General features: G+C 38.8%; 2 protein-coding genes across 8 annotated transcripts in view; both read left to right on the top strand.

Moving 5' to 3' along the window:
* STIMATE (STIM activating enhancer) overlaps positions 1-18,898 on the top strand; it is a 239,118-nt gene that overhangs the window by 83,544 nt on the left and 136,676 nt on the right. The gene's annotated exons all lie outside the window — the stretch shown is intronic.
* The window catches only part of SFMBT1 (Scm like with four mbt domains 1), a 150,942-nt gene that overhangs the window by 66,148 nt on the left and 65,896 nt on the right, over positions 1-18,898 (top strand). The gene's annotated exons all lie outside the window — the stretch shown is intronic.

Below are 18,898 nucleotides of genomic sequence, written 5' to 3'. Positions count from 1 at the left end.
TTAGTCAGGATGGTCTCGAACTCCTGACCTCATGATCCGCCCACCTCGGCCTCCCAAAGTGCTGGGATTACAGGCGCGAGCCACAGCGCCTGGCCTAGTTTTCTTGTAGTAAGTATGATTGCCTGCCAATACCTTTTACATTCAATATTTTCTGGTGTCAAAAAGATACATTTTTAGCTATATCATTTGGTCTCAGAGGTTCAGTATATAAAATTATCTGAATATGAGTTTAAGTTAAACTTACCTATTTTAGAACTAATTAGTGGTTTATTCTATCAAAGTTTTAGTTTATTAATCATTTGAATTTACAATTAATTATTTAAACAAGTATTTATTGAGTACCAGCTATGCTTCCGGAGCAGAGATTTTAGTCTGATTTGTTCCTTATTCTACACTGGTGCCTAGAACAGGACCTGACACATAATAGCCATGGACTCTGAGAGAAGTAGAATATATAGGCTGAAAACATTTTAATGTGATGTGTTTGCTGACCTGAGTAGTGAGAATTACCACTGTCAGATGAACATTGTTGATATTACACAAACTCAAGACATTTTTGAAACTATGTTGCCTCTCTTAGGAATGAACATACATTTCCTACAAGCTCCTCAGCATACTTTCTCTTCTCTTTAGCCAGGACTGGGTCACATGGCCACAAGGAAGACTCAGAATACAGTTACCTAACAAAGAGGCATGAGATTGGGCACAATCCAGTATATGAAACTTTGTTACCCGAACAAATGAGGGATTTAGTGGCAAAGAGGAAGAGGTAGAGAAAATGACTTGTTAGGCTACTAGTAGTGACCATTACAGAATTGGAGAGAATTGAATCTAGACTGGGTTTAACTTTGTACAATGCTGTGAAGAAAGTAGTTTCTTAGTGTATATACTAGTAAGGTGTTCATTAATTTAGAGTTTTGGTTTTAGCTTTTATCCTTTCATATGAATTAATCTGTTTTAGGGCCCTACTAGAATAAGATTTTAGAAGCTTATAGATGGCAGCATCTGTCTAGGTGCCATCCAGACTCTTGGTTACTCACCATTTTAAGTAGAACAGTATGGAACTTAGAAGTTAAATGAATGAATGAATAAAACGACTTGAGCGTAGATCATCTAGGTCCATCACTCTATGGTATAAGACATACCTCACAATTATCCTTGTATTCTCTGAGCTCCAAGGAAAGTCCAGGGCCCAGAAAGACTAAGGAGCTCAGGCTCTGGAATCAGATGAGTTTTCAAATGCTGCCCCTGCTGCTTCCTATCTACGGTCATGCATGGCATGATGGTGTTTCAGTCAGTGGTGGACTGTATATATGATGGTGGTCCCATACAATTATAATGGAGCTGAAAAATTCCTATAGCCTAGTGATGATGTAGTAGCCATCCTAAAGTCATAGTGAGATACATTACTCATGTTTGTTGTGGTGCTGGTGTAAATAAACCTACTGCACTGGCAGTTGTATAAAAGCATCACACATATAGTTATGTTCGTTACATAATACTTGAGCATGATAATAAATGACTGTGTTTGTGGTTTATGTGTTTACTGTACTTTTTAATCATTATTTTAGAGTATATGCCTTTTACTTATTAAAAAAATTAACCTTAAGCCAGCCTCAGACAGGTCGTTCAGGAGGTATTCCAGAAGGAGGCATTGTTACCAAGGAGATGGCAGCTCCATGCATGTTATTGCTCCCGAAGGTCTTCCAGTGGGACAGGATGTGGATCGAAAAAATATTTTTGTATAGCTATACAATGTTTGTATTTTAAGCTATGGTTTATTACAAAAAAGTCAAAAAAATTTTAACTCAAAAAGTTTATAAAGTTACAGTAAGCTAAGGTTAATTTATTATTGAAGGAAGAAAAGTATTCTTAAAACAAGTTTAGTGTAGCCTACATGTACAGTGTTTAGAAAGTCTACAGTAGTGTACAGTAATATCCCAGGCGTTCACATTCATTCACCACTCACTGACTCACCCAGAACAACTTCCCAGTCCTGCAAGCTCCATTCATGATAAGTGCCCTATATAAGTGTTCCATTTTTTATCTTTCATTTTTTTCCCTGAGACGGAGTCTCACTCTGTCGCCCAGGCTGGAGTGTAGTGGCATGATCTCGGCTCACTGCACCCTCCACCTCCCAGGTTCAAGCAATTCTCCTGCCTCAGCCTCCTGAGTAGCTGGGAATACAGGCACCCGCCACCACACCCAGCTAATTTTTGTATTTTTAGTAGAGATAGGGTTTCACCATGTCAGCCAGGCTGGTCTCGAACTCCTCACTTCAAGTGATCTGCCCACCTTGGCCTCCCAAAGTACTGAGATTACAGGCGTGAGCCACCGCGCCTGGCCTCATTTTCTATCTTTTATGACATATTTTGACTATACCTTTTCTATGTTTAAATATGTTTAGGTACACAAATACCATTGTGTTACATTTGTCTACAGGTTTGTAGCCTAGGGGCAGTAGGCTATACCGTATAGCCTAGTTGTGTAGTAGGCCACACCATCTAGGTTCGTGTAGTACACCCTATGATGTTTGAGTAATGACAAAATTGCCAAACAACAAATTTCTCAGAATATATCCTCATTATTAAGCGATGCATGACTGTATAGGAACTGACATGTTAACTTTTCCTCATCTGTAAAATGGAGTTTTCATTGTATGAGTTAAGCAGAATAGCTAGGATTAAATAAGAGATCATTAAAAAATAATAAACACTTAAATATTAAGCTTACCATGTGTCAGACAGTGTTGTGTGTGCCTATGTAGCATACAATACATAAAAAGTGCCAGGCACATACATAGTAGGTACTCAATCTTTTTTCTTGATAAATGGTTAACAAGCATTTGTTCTATTGAAATGAAGTTTCTCATGTGTGGACATGAGAAAACTGAGAAACAGCAACCATGAAATTACAGAATAGTTTCAAGTCTTTTCATAACTGAACATGGTCTTTTCCTTTAATCTTTTTATAATACTTTAGGATGGCTACTACATCATCACTAGGCCATAGGAATTTTTGACAGTGCTTATGTTGGTGAATGAAATAGCTCCTGATTTAATCATAACAAAGACATACTGTTTCAACATGTGCTCATGTTACTGGCTCCCATAAATAAAGCATTTAATTGATGAAAATGTAATCATATTTGAACTCTGGAAGAGCTACCATTCCAGCCTATAAGATAATATAAGGATAAATAAATGATTTTAAATACTTTTGTCATATTTTGGTACAGTGAGGATAATTTCAGAACTGCAATTTAGTCATCTTGGTATCTGGCAAAGAGGAGGTGCTCGATATCCTGGTACTAATCAGTAATTGCTAAGGAAGCAGGGCTGCGAAGTGGTCATACTTAGCAACTGTGGACCAGGGATTTATAGGGTGGTCAGCCCGAGATTTCCAAACTCATTATAGTATGAATCATTATAGTATGAATATATATACACATAGTATTTAGTATAGTATTCATTATATGTTATATATAATATATAGGTGTATATAATATATTATATATACTATATAGGTGTATATATGTTATAATACTATATAATATATAGGTATATATAACATAATATATAGGTATATATTATATATTATAACATATATATAATATATATAATATATAGGTATGTAACATAATATATAATATATAGGCATATAATATAATATAGGCATATAATATGTATTATAATATAACATGTAGGTATATAATATATATTATAATAATACATAACATAGGTATATTATATATAATATGTAACATATAGGTAATATAATAAATGTTACCTATAATAATATATAACCTATATTCAATATAGTATTCATTATGGTATGAATTTTTAAATATTTATGCCTGAGATTATTGAAAGACATACATTAAAGAAAGCTAGAAAATTTGTCATTGAAGTGCCTGTATTGGAAAGTATGTGGGTGTTGAAATTGGAATTTTTAAAAATAAGGCAGCATAAATTACTGAATTGCTATGGGGAAATGCCTTCAAGGCTGATTGGTAAACCTGGAGAAGGTGAAATGTAAGATGGGATTGAAGCCAACGAGGAGGTTCCCAAGGGGCAAAAAAAAGAATTGGCCCCATTCTTGCTGTCTAAAATAGTTTTTTATTATGTTCAGATGAAGCATCATGGGTGAAAAAAGCTTATAAATTGGAGATACTACACAGATAAGGGGTGTAATAATTACACTTTTGTTGATTGAAAACATTTTCCTGAAAACTCCAAGAGCAAACCTTTAGTGGTGAGGAAAGTAATCATATTGCCCTATTTTGCACTGAAGCTCATCATAATTTTTCTTCCTCAAACCATTCCTACTTCAGACCTTTTTCCATAAGTGGCAGTTCTATCCTTCCAGTTGCTTAGGGCAGAAACTTCAGTCAGCCCAGATGCTGCTGAAAATTTCTTTTCACTTGTCCTGTCCTGGGCCTAGCCACCAACACCTTTCACTCGGATTATTCTGTAGTCTTTTTAGTTGGTCTTCCTGCTTCTCCTCTTGCTTTGTTCTCACATAGCTGCAGAGTGATCCTTTTAAAAAATAAATTGTGTTCCTCCTCTCCTCAGAATCTTTCAGTGGCTTCCCCAAAGCCAAAATCTTCACAGCAGCCTGCAAGTTCATGTAAAATATGACTCCCTGATAGCTTCCTGAGTTCATCTCATAGCATCTCTGCTGTGATCATTTTGTTCCAACCGCTGTGGCCTCAGATATGCCACACAAGCTCCCACTTCAGAGACTGCACTTTTTGTTTTTCTGCCTTGAATATTCTTCGGCAGGTACCCACATGGCTCACTTCCTCATTTCCCTCTGGTGTTGTTTCATGTTACCTCAACTAAGACTTTGATCACTTTGTTAAAAGTAGGACTCTCTGTCCTCCTCCCTTGTTCAGTTTTTTCCCCCTAACATTTGTTTCCATTCAGCATACATATTATAGTTGACCCTTGAACAACACAGGGGTGTTGACCCCACATGCAGCTGAAGAGCTGCATATAACTTTTGACTTCTCAAAAACTTTACTAATAGCCTACTGTTGACCAGAAGCCTTACCAAGAACATAAGCAGTCAATCAACACATATTTTATGTGTTGTATATTACATACTGTTTTCTTAAAATAGAGTAAGCTGGAGAAAAAAATGTTACAAAGAAAATCATAAGGAAGAGAAAATATATTAATATTGACTCTTCATTGAGTGGAAGTGGATCATCATAAAGGTTTTCATCCTTATCATCTTCACATTGAGTAGGCTGAGGAGGTATCAACCCCTCTTCCACTATTTGCTTTAGTTTCAGTGCCATATCATAGAGGGATCTTGTCATAAAAGCAGTCCTGAATAATCCGAACCCTTCTGCCAGATTGTCAACGTTGATTTATTTTCTAGCACTGCTTCTTCTACATCTTCTTCCTTATTGGCACTTCTTCCTTATTGACACTCCATCAAGTCGTCTTCTGTTAATTCCTCTTCTGTTAATTCCTGTAGTGTGCTGTGTATTAGCTCTTGAATTTCTCCACAATCTGTATCTTTTTTTTTGTTTTTTTGAGATGGAGTCTTGCTCTGTCACCCAGGCTGGAGTGCAGTGCTGCGATCTCACCTTACTTCAACCTCTGCCTCCTGGGTTCAAGCGATTCTCTTTTCTTAGCATCCCGAGTAGCTGGGATTACAGGCGTGTGCCACCACATCAGGCTAATTTTTGTATTTTTTTTTTTTTTTTGAGACGGCATCTCGCTCTGTCGCCCAGGCTGGAGTGCAGTGGCTGGATCTCACCTCACTGTAAGCTCCGCCTCCCAGGTTTACGCCGTTCTCCTGCCTCAGCCTCCCGAGTAGCTGGGACTACAGGCGCCCGCCACCACGCCCGGCTAGTTTTTTGTATTTTTTTTAGTAAACGGGGTTTCACCGCATTAGCCAGGATGGTCTCGATCTCCTGACCTCGTGATCCGCCCGTCTCAGCCTCCCAAAGTGCTGGGATTACAGGCTTGAGCCACCGCGCCCGGCCAATTTTTGTATTTTTAATAGGAGGTTTCACCATGTTGGCCAGGCTGGTCTGGAACTCCTGACCTCAAGTGATCCGCCCACCTCAGCCTCCCAAAGTGCTGGGATTGCAGGTGTGAGCCATGGCACCTGGCCCATGATCTATATCTTAACCCTTCACCTCCGACCTTTTTGGCCATATCTACAGCCTCTTTCATGATTTTCGTGATTGGCTCTGTTGTCAATCCTGTGAAGTTATGTAGGACATCTGGACAGTTTTCTGTAGCAGGAGTCTATTGTTTCAGGCTTGATGGCTTTCAGGACTTTTTCTATAACAATGAAATCTTCAACAGTGTAATCCTTCCAGACTTTCATTATGTTCTATCACGGTTCTCTTGCATAGTGTTGACAATCCTTTCCATAAAGGAATGTGTGTAATGAGCCTTAAAGGCCCTTATGAGCTCCTGATCTAGATACTGAATTAGAAACATTGTGTTTGGGGGCAAGTAGACTCCCTTCATTGCTTTTGGTGTTGAACTCATGGGGAGAGTTGAACTCATGGGTGGCTGGGGGCATTGTCAAATATCAAAAGAACGTTAAGAAGCAGACCCTTACTGGCAGGGTACTTCCTGACTTCAGGGAGAAATCATTGATGGAACCAATTCAGAAAAAGGGTTCTTGTTGTCCAGGCCTTATTGTACAATCAAAAGACTAGCAGCTGGCTTTTATCTTTTCCCTTCGAGGTGTGGGGGTTAGCGGGCTGTCCTGATTATAAACCCAACTGCACTTGCTCAGAATAGTCAAGTTAGCCTATCCCTTCCTCCCTTAAATCCTGGTGCTTTCTTCTCCTCCTTACTAATAAATGTCCTTTGTAGCACATTTTCCCCCAAAATAGAGCACTTTCATCAGCATTAAAAACCTGTTCCGGCTGGGTGCAGTGGCTCATGCCTGAAATCCCAGCATTTTGGGAGGCCAAGATGAGAGGATTGCTTGAGCCCAGGAGTTCCAGACTAGTCTGTTCAATATAGTGAGACCTCGTCTCTACAAAAAAGTAAAAAAAAAAAAATAGCTGAGCGTAGTGGCACGTTCCTGTAGTCTTAGCTACTAGGGAGGTTGAGGTAAGAAGATTGCTGAGCCTGGGAAGTGGAGGTTGCAGTGATCCGAGCTCATGCCATTGCACTCCAGCCTGGGTGACAGAACAAGACCCTGTCTCAAAAAAACCCCACAGAAACCTATTCAGGTGGAAATCCTTTCTCCTCAATGATTTTCTTAATGGCATTGGGGAACTCATTTGCTGCCTGTTGGTCAGCAGAAGCTGCTTCTCCTATTAAAATTTTAAAGCCAAAGCACTTTCTGAAATTATCAAAGCATCCTTTGCTGGCATTAAATCCTCCAGCTTTATATCCTTAACCTTTTTTTTTTTTTTTTTTTTTTTTTTTCTGAGATGGAGTTTCACTCTTTTTGCCCATGCTGGAGTGCATCGGCTCACCGCAACCTCTGTCTCCTGGGTTCAAGTGATTCTCCTGCCTCAGCCTCATGAGTAGCTGGGATTACAGGCATGCGCCAGCACGCCTGGCTAATTTTGTGTTTTTAGTAGAGATGGGATTTCTCCATGTTGATCAAGCTGGTCTCCAACTCCCTACCTCAGGTGATCCACCCACCTCGGCCTCCCAAAGTGCTGGGATTACAGGTGTGAGCCACCACGCCCGGCCTCCTTCACCTTTCTTTTGCTTTAAGTTGTCATATAATGACTTCACTTCTTCTCAAGTCATACAAAAGTTTATAGGTATGCCTTTCTACAGCAGTCGTGCACCCACATAAAAGCTGCATTTTCAACGTGAGATAAAAATGTAATTCACACAAAATGCAAGGTTTTTGCACCTGTTGGCATAGTTGCAGTGATGGCTTCACACATTTCCTTTGCTTTTTTTTTTTTCTTTAAACAATGGTCCTTATGCTGGATTTACTTATCTTGAAATGGAGGCAGCTGCAGCTGTAGACCTCAATCTGTTGTATATATCAAGTAATCCAGCTTTTTCTTACGACGTCACCACTTCTCTCTGCTTCTTGAGAGCACATCCGGCATCTCTAGTGGTACTTTCTATGGGTCTTAGGGTGTTATTAAATACAGTACTGCAGTAAGCATCATGAAAAATGTGTAAGCACCATGGGAGATCACTTTTTTTTTTTTTTTTTTTTGAGACGGAGACTCGCTCTGTCGCCCAGGCTGGAGTGCAGTGGCCGGATCTCAGCTCACTGCAAGCTCCGCCTCCCGGGTTCACGCCATTCTCCTGCCTCAGCCTACCGAGTAGCTGGGACTACAGGCGCCCACCACTGCGCCCGGCTAGTTTTTTGTATTTTTTAGTAGAGACGGGGTTTCACCGTGTTAGCCAGGATGGTCTCGATCTCCTGACCTCGTGATCCGCCCGTCTCGGCCTCCCAAAGTGCTGGGATTACAGGCGTGAGCCACCGCGCCCGGCGGGAGATCACTTTTTATTGTGATATTATTTATGCATTTTACTGGAGAGACGAACTGCCCATGTGGAGATGATTAGTGTCACAGCATTTTAAGCAGATAGTCGCAACACTTGAGGTCAAGGCAATAGCAACGGGAGATAGCTACAAAATGATTGCAGTAGCACAATATATACTACACTTAATTTTGTGTAGTTATGATGTAAAACTGCATCTTTAGGTTTGTTTACATTTCTCAGGACTGGGAATGACACCATGTACAGTCTGTGTTTGTACAAGTTTTGATGTTTTTTAACTTTGAATAATAGATTTGTATATATTTTAAAGTGGTAAATGATAAAATAGACTAATACTGCATGTATTTTATGCATTTACAACACACCCTTTTCTTAATTTTTTGATATTTTTAAGCTACATGGTTTGTCTGCAAGTTTTTTCAAATTGTCATAAATCTCCAAAAATTTTTTCGAGATAGTTATTTTTAAAAATCTGTAAGTGGACCCATGTATTTCATGCCCATGTTTTTCAAGGCTCAACTGTAATTATTGTATTGCTGGCTATCTACACACTTTATGAGATTCGTGAGGGCAGGTTTCAAAATATTTGTTCACCTAGAACAAATGTGGTGTGGCAATAATATGTGCTCAGTAAATATTTATTGACAAAGAATTCCATGACACACTACTATTGATTCATAGAGCCTCCTTTAAATAAAATAACTGCTATTTACTGTTAATATAAGTTCTGGTGAATGGCAGTACTAATTTAAGCACTCTGTTACTAATGGTGGGAAGTGCCACACTATAGTCTACAGCTTCCTTTGTAGTTGGATGGGGTCTTGTGACTGGATTTTAATTAGTGGAATGTGGGTGGAAGGGACGTACCGCTTTTAGGTCTGTCCCATGAAAACCTCCCATGTGTGATCCCCTACAGTGAATGATTTGTGAAGATTTTGTTGAAGATGGTAGAGGTATGTGGTGGAAGGCTTTTGGCTTCATGAATAATCATATGGTGGAGAGTTGTCTACTGATTAGGGACACCTGTTTGGACTTCATCTCTGTGGGAAATACATATCTGTTGGATTAAGCAATTGAAAATTGAAATTTATCTGTTAAAGCACAGCATTACCTTAACTGATAACAAACCAATAACAGCCAAATTGTTTTCTTTCTCCTTCTGTTACATATCCTAAGGGTAACCCAGATATCTTGTCTCTTTTTTGTTTTTTTTTTTGGTCATTGGCTTCTGTATTTGAAAAGTTATTTAAAAGCATAGTTGTGTCCTTGAATATAAGTACTATTTTTATAGTTTTACTGAGATATATTTCACAGACCATAAAACTCACTTATTTAAAGTTTACAGTTAAGTAGTTTTTTAATTCGCGGAATAGTACAACTCTCACCACAGTCTAATATTAGAATGTTTTAATACTCCCAAAAGCAACCCTGTACATAGTAGTAGTCGTTATCTATTACCTTTTCTCTGCCAGCCCTTGGCGACCACAATCTACCCTCTGTCTCTGTGAATTTGCCTATTCTGGTCATTTTATATAAATGGAAGCATATAATATGTGGCCTTTAGTGTTTGTCTTCTCATGTACAATATTTTCAAGGTTATCCTTGTTGTAGTATGTATTCGTACTTCATTTCTGTTTATGGCTGAATAATATTCCATTATCTTATATATATTACATTTTACTTATGCATTAATTGGTTGATACATTTGATTTGTTTCTATTTTTTGACTATTATAAATAATACTACAAACATTCACGAACAAGTTTATGTTTGGACATATGTTTTCGTATGTCTTGGGTATATATTGAGGAGTGCAATCCTGGGCCATATGGTAACTTTATGTATAACATTGAGGAACTGCCAGACTGTTTTCCCAGGTGGCTGCATCATTTTAACATTCCCACCAACATTGCCTTTATGTTTTGTTACCACCAGAGGAGCAGGGTCACCTGATAAGTGTAGTTCCTTAAGGGCTGTAGGTGGGGAGTGCTCACAGAGGCGCCTGGGGGTGGCAGGCAGTGTGAGGTTGACCTCTCTCCTGCCTCTTCTCCTTCTACTTGTTCTTGCTTGCTTACTTGGCACCAACTACCCTAGCCTCCCTGCTATTCCTGGAACATAGCTCACACTCACATGCTCTCCCTTTAGGCCCTTTGTGCTGGCTTTTCCCTCTTCCTGGCATGCTCTTTCCTTCTATGGCTCCCTCAAGGCTTTGTCCATGTTACCTTCTCAATGAAGCCTCCTTTCTCTCCACCCGATTTAACCACCCCACACTGTCATTCCTCCCCAGCTCTATCACTTATGACGTTTAGAGAAAGTATTACACTTTCTTCCTTACAGTAAAATACAAGTTTCATGAGGGCAGAGATTTTGGTCTGTTTTCTTCACTGATATATCTCTAATTTTTTTTTTTATTGTACCTGACACATAGTAAGTTTCCAGTAAATATTTATTGAAAGAATGAATAAATTGCTTTCCATGTCAATAAATGCATTTTTTTGTCTTAAAATTTTAAATCACTGAAGTAAACATATGAGTATATTTTTATCTTGAAAAGTTTACCAAATGCAGTTAAAACAAACAGACCCTTTTGCCCTGCCCTGAATCTCAATTTCCTGTTAATGATTTGGATGTATTCTTCCTGACCATGTTAAAGGTATCTGCACATATACATATGTGTACCTGTAGAAATATGTAGTTTTGTTTTTGTTCGGTTTTATATAGATATAGGTTATATGTATATGTCTATATAAAACTACTATCCAAATCCAAAGCTTATTTCATCACCCCAGCATAAATTTTATGCTTACTAAGCTGTCTTATTCTTTTTAACTTTCATCTTGTGGATGTGCCATTATGTATTGATTGACCCTGAGGTTTCCAGTTTTTTCTTTTCTTTTTCTTTTTCCTTTTTTTTTTTGAGACAAAGTCTCACACTGTCGCCCAGGCTGGATGGCAGTGGTGTGATCTCAGCTCACTGCAACCTCCGCCTCCCGGGTTCAAGTGATTCTCCTGCCTCAGCCTCCTGAGTAGCCGGGATTACAGGCGCCCGCCACTAGGCCTGGCTGATTTTTTTGTATTTTTAGTAGAGACGGAGTTTCACCATGTTTTTCAGGCTAGTCTCGAACTCCTGACCTTGTGATCCACCTGCCTCGGCCTCCCAAGTGTTGGGATTACAGGCATGAGCCACCGCGCCCGGCCTCCAGTTTTTTCTTAATATAGGCATTGCTCAAGGAACCATTTTGGTTCTTGCTTCTTTGTACACATGGGGATGTTTCTCTGTGTATGCCCTGAAATGAGGACAGTTTAAACTCTTTCTTTGAAGTTGTTGTGCTACTTATTTCCTTATTGTCTCTGGATATTTTTCTGAAATATATTGGAAGTGGAATTGGTGGGTTGTAGAGAATGCAAGTTAAAATTTTGATAGAATAAAATTACTCTCTAAAAGGGCTATATCCGTTTGTGCTCCTGAACTGATAATGACGGCTTCCATTTCTCCATGTCTTCAACCATATTCAGTGTTACTAATCTTTTGTTTTTGCTAATCTGGGTGAAAAATAAAATTTTAGCTGTTGAGGTTGAATATATTTTCATGCGATTACCAGTCATTCCCTACAATTATCGTTCATATCTGACCTTTTAAAAAAGTGTCCATGTTACTAGGTTTGGTCTTATTTATTTAATAGGTGCTATTATGGCTATTAATATTTTGTCTGCTATATATGCTGGAGATAGTTTTTTCTGTAGCTCATTAAAAAAATTTGTTTATGGTTCTTTTTGCAAGTTGAAAGTTTTAAGTATTTAGTCAAAGGTATCCATTTTATGGCTTCCTTGCTTAAGGAAATCTATGCTATTCCAAGGCTATAACCATATTCACATATGTTTTCTTTTAATTTCTTTGGAATCTTCTTTTTCATGTTTTTCTCTTTTAATTCACCTGGAATTTATTTATGTGGCAGCATAAAGTAAGGTTCTAATTTTTTTTCCTCCCAAAATGGATAGGCAATTCTTTAACACTGTTTGTGTCCTTTCATGATTTATATGGAATGCCCTGTTTATCACAAACTGCACTGTCGTAAAAATTGATCTGTTTTGTTCAACTTTATTTTACTTTATTGATGTTTGTCTTTTCTTATGCTAATGTTACACTATTTTGATTTAGGAAAAAATTTCTTTTTAGGGATGGGGTCTCACTATGCTGCCCAGGTTGGTCTTGAACTCCTGGCCTCAAGTGATTCTCCTGTCTTGGCCTCCCAAAGTGCTGAGATTACAGGCATGAGCTGCTGTGCCTGGCCTAATATTTCGATGGAAGGAACTTGCCTTATGTCATCTTTTACAAAAATGTAGCTGGATTGTACATTTTCTCTTTTAGATGCATTTCATTTTATGTTTTGTTTTTGCTCTATCACCCAGGCTGGAGTGCGGTGGCATGATCCTGGGTCATTACAGACTCTGCCTCTCAGACTCAAGCAATTCTCAGCTTCCTGGCTGGCTGCACCGTGGCTCATGCCTGTAATCCCAGCACTTTGGGGACTCTGAGGCGAGAGCAGATCACCTCACCTGAGGTCAGGGAGTTCAAGACCAGCCTAGCCAACATGGTAAAACCCTGTCTCTACCAAAAATACAAAAATTAGCTGAGCGTGGTAGCACACACTGCAATCCCAGTTACTCAGGAGGCTGAGGCATGAGAATTGCTTGAGCCTGGAGGTAGAGGTTGCAGTGAAACAAGATTGTGCCACTGCACTCCAGCCTGGGTGACAGAAGTAGACTGTCTCAAAACAAACCAACAAAAAAATCTCGGCTTCTTGAATAGCTGGGATTACAGGCATGTGTCACCACACTTAGCTAATTTTGTTTCTTTAAATTTTTCATAGAGATATGAGGTCTTACTATATTGCCCAGGCTGGTCTGCAACTCCTGGGCTGAAGCTCTCCTCTCACCTTAGCTTCCCACAGTGCTGGGATTACAGGCATGAGCCACTATGCCCAGCTTATATGCATTCTAAAATTAGCTTATCAAGTCAAATACAGTGGCCTATTGGTTCAACCATAGAATTAGAAGGAAAAAAAATGCCCTATTGGGATTTGGAGAAGAAAACCATTTCTCTAACACAATTTCCAATGGCCATGTATGGTGTATTGTATGCTTACGCTATATTTTACTTAACAATTTCTCATTGTTGTCTAAAATCTTTAAAAATATTGGCTCCACAATTTAACTTTCTTTGTTTTCTTTTTTTTCCAGTTTAGGTTATTCTTGAGTTTGGGTTTTGTTTAGAACTTTCAGTGGTTTTATACATTTATTAGTACCAGTTTATTCAACTGAGATGGATTTGCCCTGTATTGGGTTTATAAAATCATGAAAAGGTTTGGGTCAGATTTTTTTCTTTTTTTTTTTTTTTTTTGGTACAGGGTCTTGCTCTGCCACCCAAGCTGGAGTGCAGTGGTGCAAACTTCGCTCATCGCAACCTTGGCTCACTGCAACCTCTGCCCTGGGTTTGAAGTTCTCCCACTTCAGCCTCCTGAGTAGCTGGGATTACAAGCATGTGCCACCACACCCAGCTAATTTTTTTTTTTTTTTTTTTTTTTTTACTTTTTGTAGAGACAGAGTCTTGCCATATTGCTCACGCTTATCTTGAACTCCTGAGCTCAAGTGATTCACCACCTCGGCCCCCTCAAAATGCCAGGATTACAGACGTGAGCCGCCGTGCCTGGCCTCAAGATTTAATTTAGATGATATGAGTGACTAAGATTTTTCTCTCAAAATTGAACTAAAACCTTGACTTTATCAGAGTTTATTTTTTAATCTCTCTAGTCAAACATGTAGCAGTGGGTTAAAACAATAAAAATGAAACAACAAACAACTTAATGAAACAGTAGAAGATTTCTGTCCCTGAGTTACGTTGGCATTTGACAAATGGAAGGACAATGTTTAATTTAGATAGTCAAATAAAACGTAGTGACAGTTGACTATGGTAAGAGTGAAAGGCCGACAGAAAGCTACACCTGTTGGGGAATGGGAACAGAAAATATAAGGTGACTCTACCACTGACTGCACTGTCAAGGTCAGAGTTAACTTTGCAGATCTGCTGAAAATGGAGCATCTAATTTGCTGAATTGTTGCAATTACTATATTTAACAACATACTTGAAATTATTGTTGGACTTGTATCTATTGAGTTGAGGGATAAGTGTACAAAATCAAATATTTCAATAGGAATTTTCTTGCTAACTGCCTGGTATTTTTTGAATTAAAGTTTTTTTTTTTTTTTTTCCCCAACCACCGAACGTATCAGTGATCTTTAGAACCACACTGAGGTCCTGTCCTTTCTAAGCCCTTTAAAAGTTACTTAGGTCAGATATGTTAAATAATTTGGCTGAGGATATTTCCCACAGAAATTTATCTTGCATTATTGCAACTTCCCCATGTAATCACTCATCTTACTCAATGTTTATCTTAGCCTTGAAAACAAAGGGCATTAACATGAAGCCAGGTTACTACTACTAGGCTCAGAGTTGGACTGTATGTGTAATCTAAAACAAGATGGGAGGGCTGAGGCAGGTGGATCACTTGAGGTCAGGGGTTTGAGACCAGCCTGGCCAACATGGTCTCTACTAAAATACAAAAAGTACAAAATTAGCCAGGCGTGGTAGCTCACGCCTGTAATCCCAGCTACTTGGGAGGCTAAGGCAGGAGAATTGCTTCAAGCTGGGAGGCAGAGGTTGCAGTGAGCTGAGATTGCGCCACTGCACTCCAGCCTGGGCAACAGAGCGGGACTTTGTCTAAAAAAAACCCAACAAGATGGGAGGGGAAGATTTTGTCTAACATATTTGTTGTTCAGATGACTTTTAGGTCTTTTAAAAAATCTGTTAACATTCCATGGTAGTTTTATATTGATGTTACCACTTAAAAATGAAATAGCTATTCAGTTTGATTTTTCTGCTGGGGTTTAGTTGTTCTTTTTTAGTATTTATCTTGAAAGCTTATTTTTTCCAATTAGCTTTGCTTTTTCAATTTTTATTTCTATTTCTTAGAAGTATTTAACATTTCTTCAGGCTTCAGTATATTATCTTAGAACCCCTTCCAAATATCTAAGTACCTATTTAGTTCACTAAAGTATTAAATAAGATGACTACGATCCAGATCAGTTAATTCATGAGAATTCATTTATTTTTACATTTATTTATTTATTTATTTTTACTTATTTATTTTTGAGACAGAGTCTCTCCCTGTTGCCCAGGCTAGAATACAGTGGTATGATCATTGCTTATGGTAACCTCAGACTCCTGGACTCAAGAGATCCTTCCACCTCAGGCTTCCAGAGCACTGGGACTATAGGGGTGAGCCATTGGGCCCAGCCTTATAAGCACTTATTTAAATGAATAACTCTTTTTTTTTTTTTCTTTTTTTGAGACGGAGTCTGGCTCTGTTACCTGAGCTGGAGTGCAGTGGTGTGATCTTGGCTCTCTGCAGCCACAGCCTCCTGGGCTCAAGCGATTCTCTTCTCAGCCTCCCAGATGGCTGGGATTACACGTGCCCACCACCATACCCAGCTAATTAGTGTGTGTGTGTGTAGTAGAGATGGGGTTTTACCACGTTGGCCAGGCTGGTCTCAAACTCCTGACCTCAAGCAATCTGCCCACCTTGGCCTCTCAAAGTGCTGGGATTACAGATATGAGCCACCTCACCAGGCCTTAAATGAGTAACTCTTAGTGTATTCTGTTCACTACAAGAGGGTGATAATACCAAAATAAGTGATAAAATAAACAATGACAGTAAAACAATTTAATATGAACAGAAAATAAAGGAAAAGTGAATTAAATTTTCATATACTAAGCTCCTGGATATTTTACTGGCTTTTTTTTTTTTTTTTTTTAAACTGCATAAAAAGACAGCAGGCTAACAATAAAGAGAGAGCGTTAACAGATGTTCCACAACAGAAGGCTTCATCAGTCTATTTCTTGTGATCCTGTTAAGATGATGAACTGATTGCTCATTGGCTAAAATCTAAACGATTGATGTAAGATTGAAAGAATGTCATAACCGTAGCTTTCTGCTACGTAAAACTTGCATCTCTCCCACTTCATGCCTTTTGGCTTTGAAGTTTCATTATTATTTTTGTACTTTGTGGCTCTCTGCACAAAATACTCTAGCATGTTCCAAGAGTTTATGAACATAAACGGTAGATGACATCTTCAAAGGCTAGTGACCCAACAGATACTTGTTTAGCACTGACTTCTTTCTGTCAAAACCATGCTGAAGTGTCAAGACTTTATATGTGGAGATTATCTACTAAATTAGAGCCATAGGAATTTGGACTTGTCAACAACCTGCTTAAAACAGTGCCCCAGTACATAGGCAGTCCTCAGTAATTATTAATTGCTGTTATCCCTTCTCTTCCTGTTCAATCTTTTATCTGCTACTTACTCTGTTGGTTCACATGCTCTAGCCACAGCAGCCTTCAGGTCCTTCCCACCATAGAGCCTTGGTTTATTCTATTCTTGGTGCCTGGAATAGTCCTCCTTTTCTCCCCCTTCTGCCTAGCTGCTGTATCATTTTCTCAGGGACACTGTCAGTGACCTCTCATTTTAGGTTAGACCTGCCTTTATATTCTTTCTTATCGCCTAGTACTTTTACTTCATAGCAGTTTAAATAATTTTTTTTATTGTTGGCTTAATTTGTTTCCCTCCGGTTGAAAATAAGCTCCATGAAAGTAGGAGTCATATCTCTCTTGATTGCTTTACCCCATCCCCTACAGTAGTGGTTGGTAAGGAGCTGGTGTTTGATAAGTATATGGGGAATGAATAAATTAGTAGGTGGAGTGATACAGTTTGGATGTTTTGGGCTTGGGGTAAAAAAGTAAACTGAGGGAAGAGAGCACATTTAGAAGCTGTAAACATCACTCTCAAGTTTCTGTTCAATTGTTCCCATCTTTGAAAGTGTGGGTTTCGGTGCTTATATTCTGTGATACGATTTGGGATAACTGGCATTTATCTCAAGTGGAATGTCCACAATCTTAATAGTTATCAAAACTTTTCTACGCTCATTATGAAATGAAAATTTAAAATCTGAAAAAGATCTTTATTTGTTTTACAGATAAAAAATGGACATAATATGGTAGTGTATCAGATTGCACTATTAGTTATCAGTAGAGCTGGCACTAGAACCTAGGTTTCCTTACCTCCCCACCTTTTTTTTTGAGACAGGCTTTCACTCCCATTGCCCAGGCTGGAGTACGGTGGCTCACTGCAGCCTCACCCTCAGCCTCCTGGGCTCAAGCAATTCTCTTGCCTCAGCCACCCAAGTAGCTGGGACTACAGGCATGCTCTACCACACCCAGCTAATTTATATATATATATATATATATATATATATATATATTTTTTTTTTTTTTTTTTTTTTTTTTTTTTGGAGACAGGGTTTTGCTGTGTTGCCCAGGCTGGTCTTGAACTCCTGGGCTCAAGTGATCTGCCTGCCTTGGTCTCCCAAAGTGCTAGGATAACAGGCATGAGCCATGCACCCGGCCATCCCTACCCATTTTAAGCTATTGTCCTTTAGGTAGCTGGTACCTTTTCAGATATATAAAAGTGATATAAGGATGTATTAAAAGCTAAACTTTTTCTTCATGATTAAAGTTGCTTATGAGAATCATTTACTGGGGGGTCTAATACACACTCAAAACTTTTGAGAGGTATATAATTGCTTGATCCTGCAGAATATTGCCCCCAAAGCTGTGCTGTTAAGTACCCATCCCAATTCTACAGTTTTCTGTATTGTCGCTCTTGCAGTTAGTTCATGCCCTACCTTCCTGAAGCAGCTCTTGTCTCCCTTTCATTTCCTCTTTCCAATCTATTAGGCACATATTAAGATAATATCTTAGATTATTTTACATGTATGTAAGGCAAGAATAGATTCATCCATACTGCAACATGGATGAACCTCAAAAACATAAGTGAAAGAAAACCAAGTATGAAAGACCACATTTCTTATGGTTCCATTTATGTGAAATGTTTGGGAAAGGCAAAATCTGTAGAGACAAAGCAGATGAATGGTTGCTTGAGCTTAGGGATGGAATGGGAAGGAACTGCAAATGGGCATTTGGCTTTTTTTCAGGATAATAGAAATATTCTCAAATTCAATTATGATGGTTACACTTTGTACATTTACTAAAAATTATTAATTTGTATACTTGAAATGGGAAATTTTGGTATGTGATTTGTATCCCAATAAAGCTTTTTTTTTTTTCCTTTTTTTGAGACAGTGTCTGGCTCTGTCACCCAGGCTGGAGTGCAGTGGTGTGATCTTGGCTCACTGCAACCTCTGTGCCCCAGACTCAAGCCATCCTCCCACCTCGGCCTCCCGAGTAGCTGAAACTACAGGCGTGCACCACCATACCCAGCTAGTTTTTGTATTTTTAGTACAGATAAGGTTTTG

This window comes from Macaca thibetana, chromosome 2 (genome assembly GCF_024542745.1).
Source record: "Macaca thibetana thibetana isolate TM-01 chromosome 2, ASM2454274v1, whole genome shotgun sequence".
NCBI classification, from domain to species: Eukaryota; Metazoa; Chordata; class Mammalia; order Primates; family Cercopithecidae; genus Macaca; species Macaca thibetana.
The sequence above is the reverse complement of the archived record's forward strand: the minus strand, read 5'-3'. Positions and strand labels throughout refer to the sequence as shown.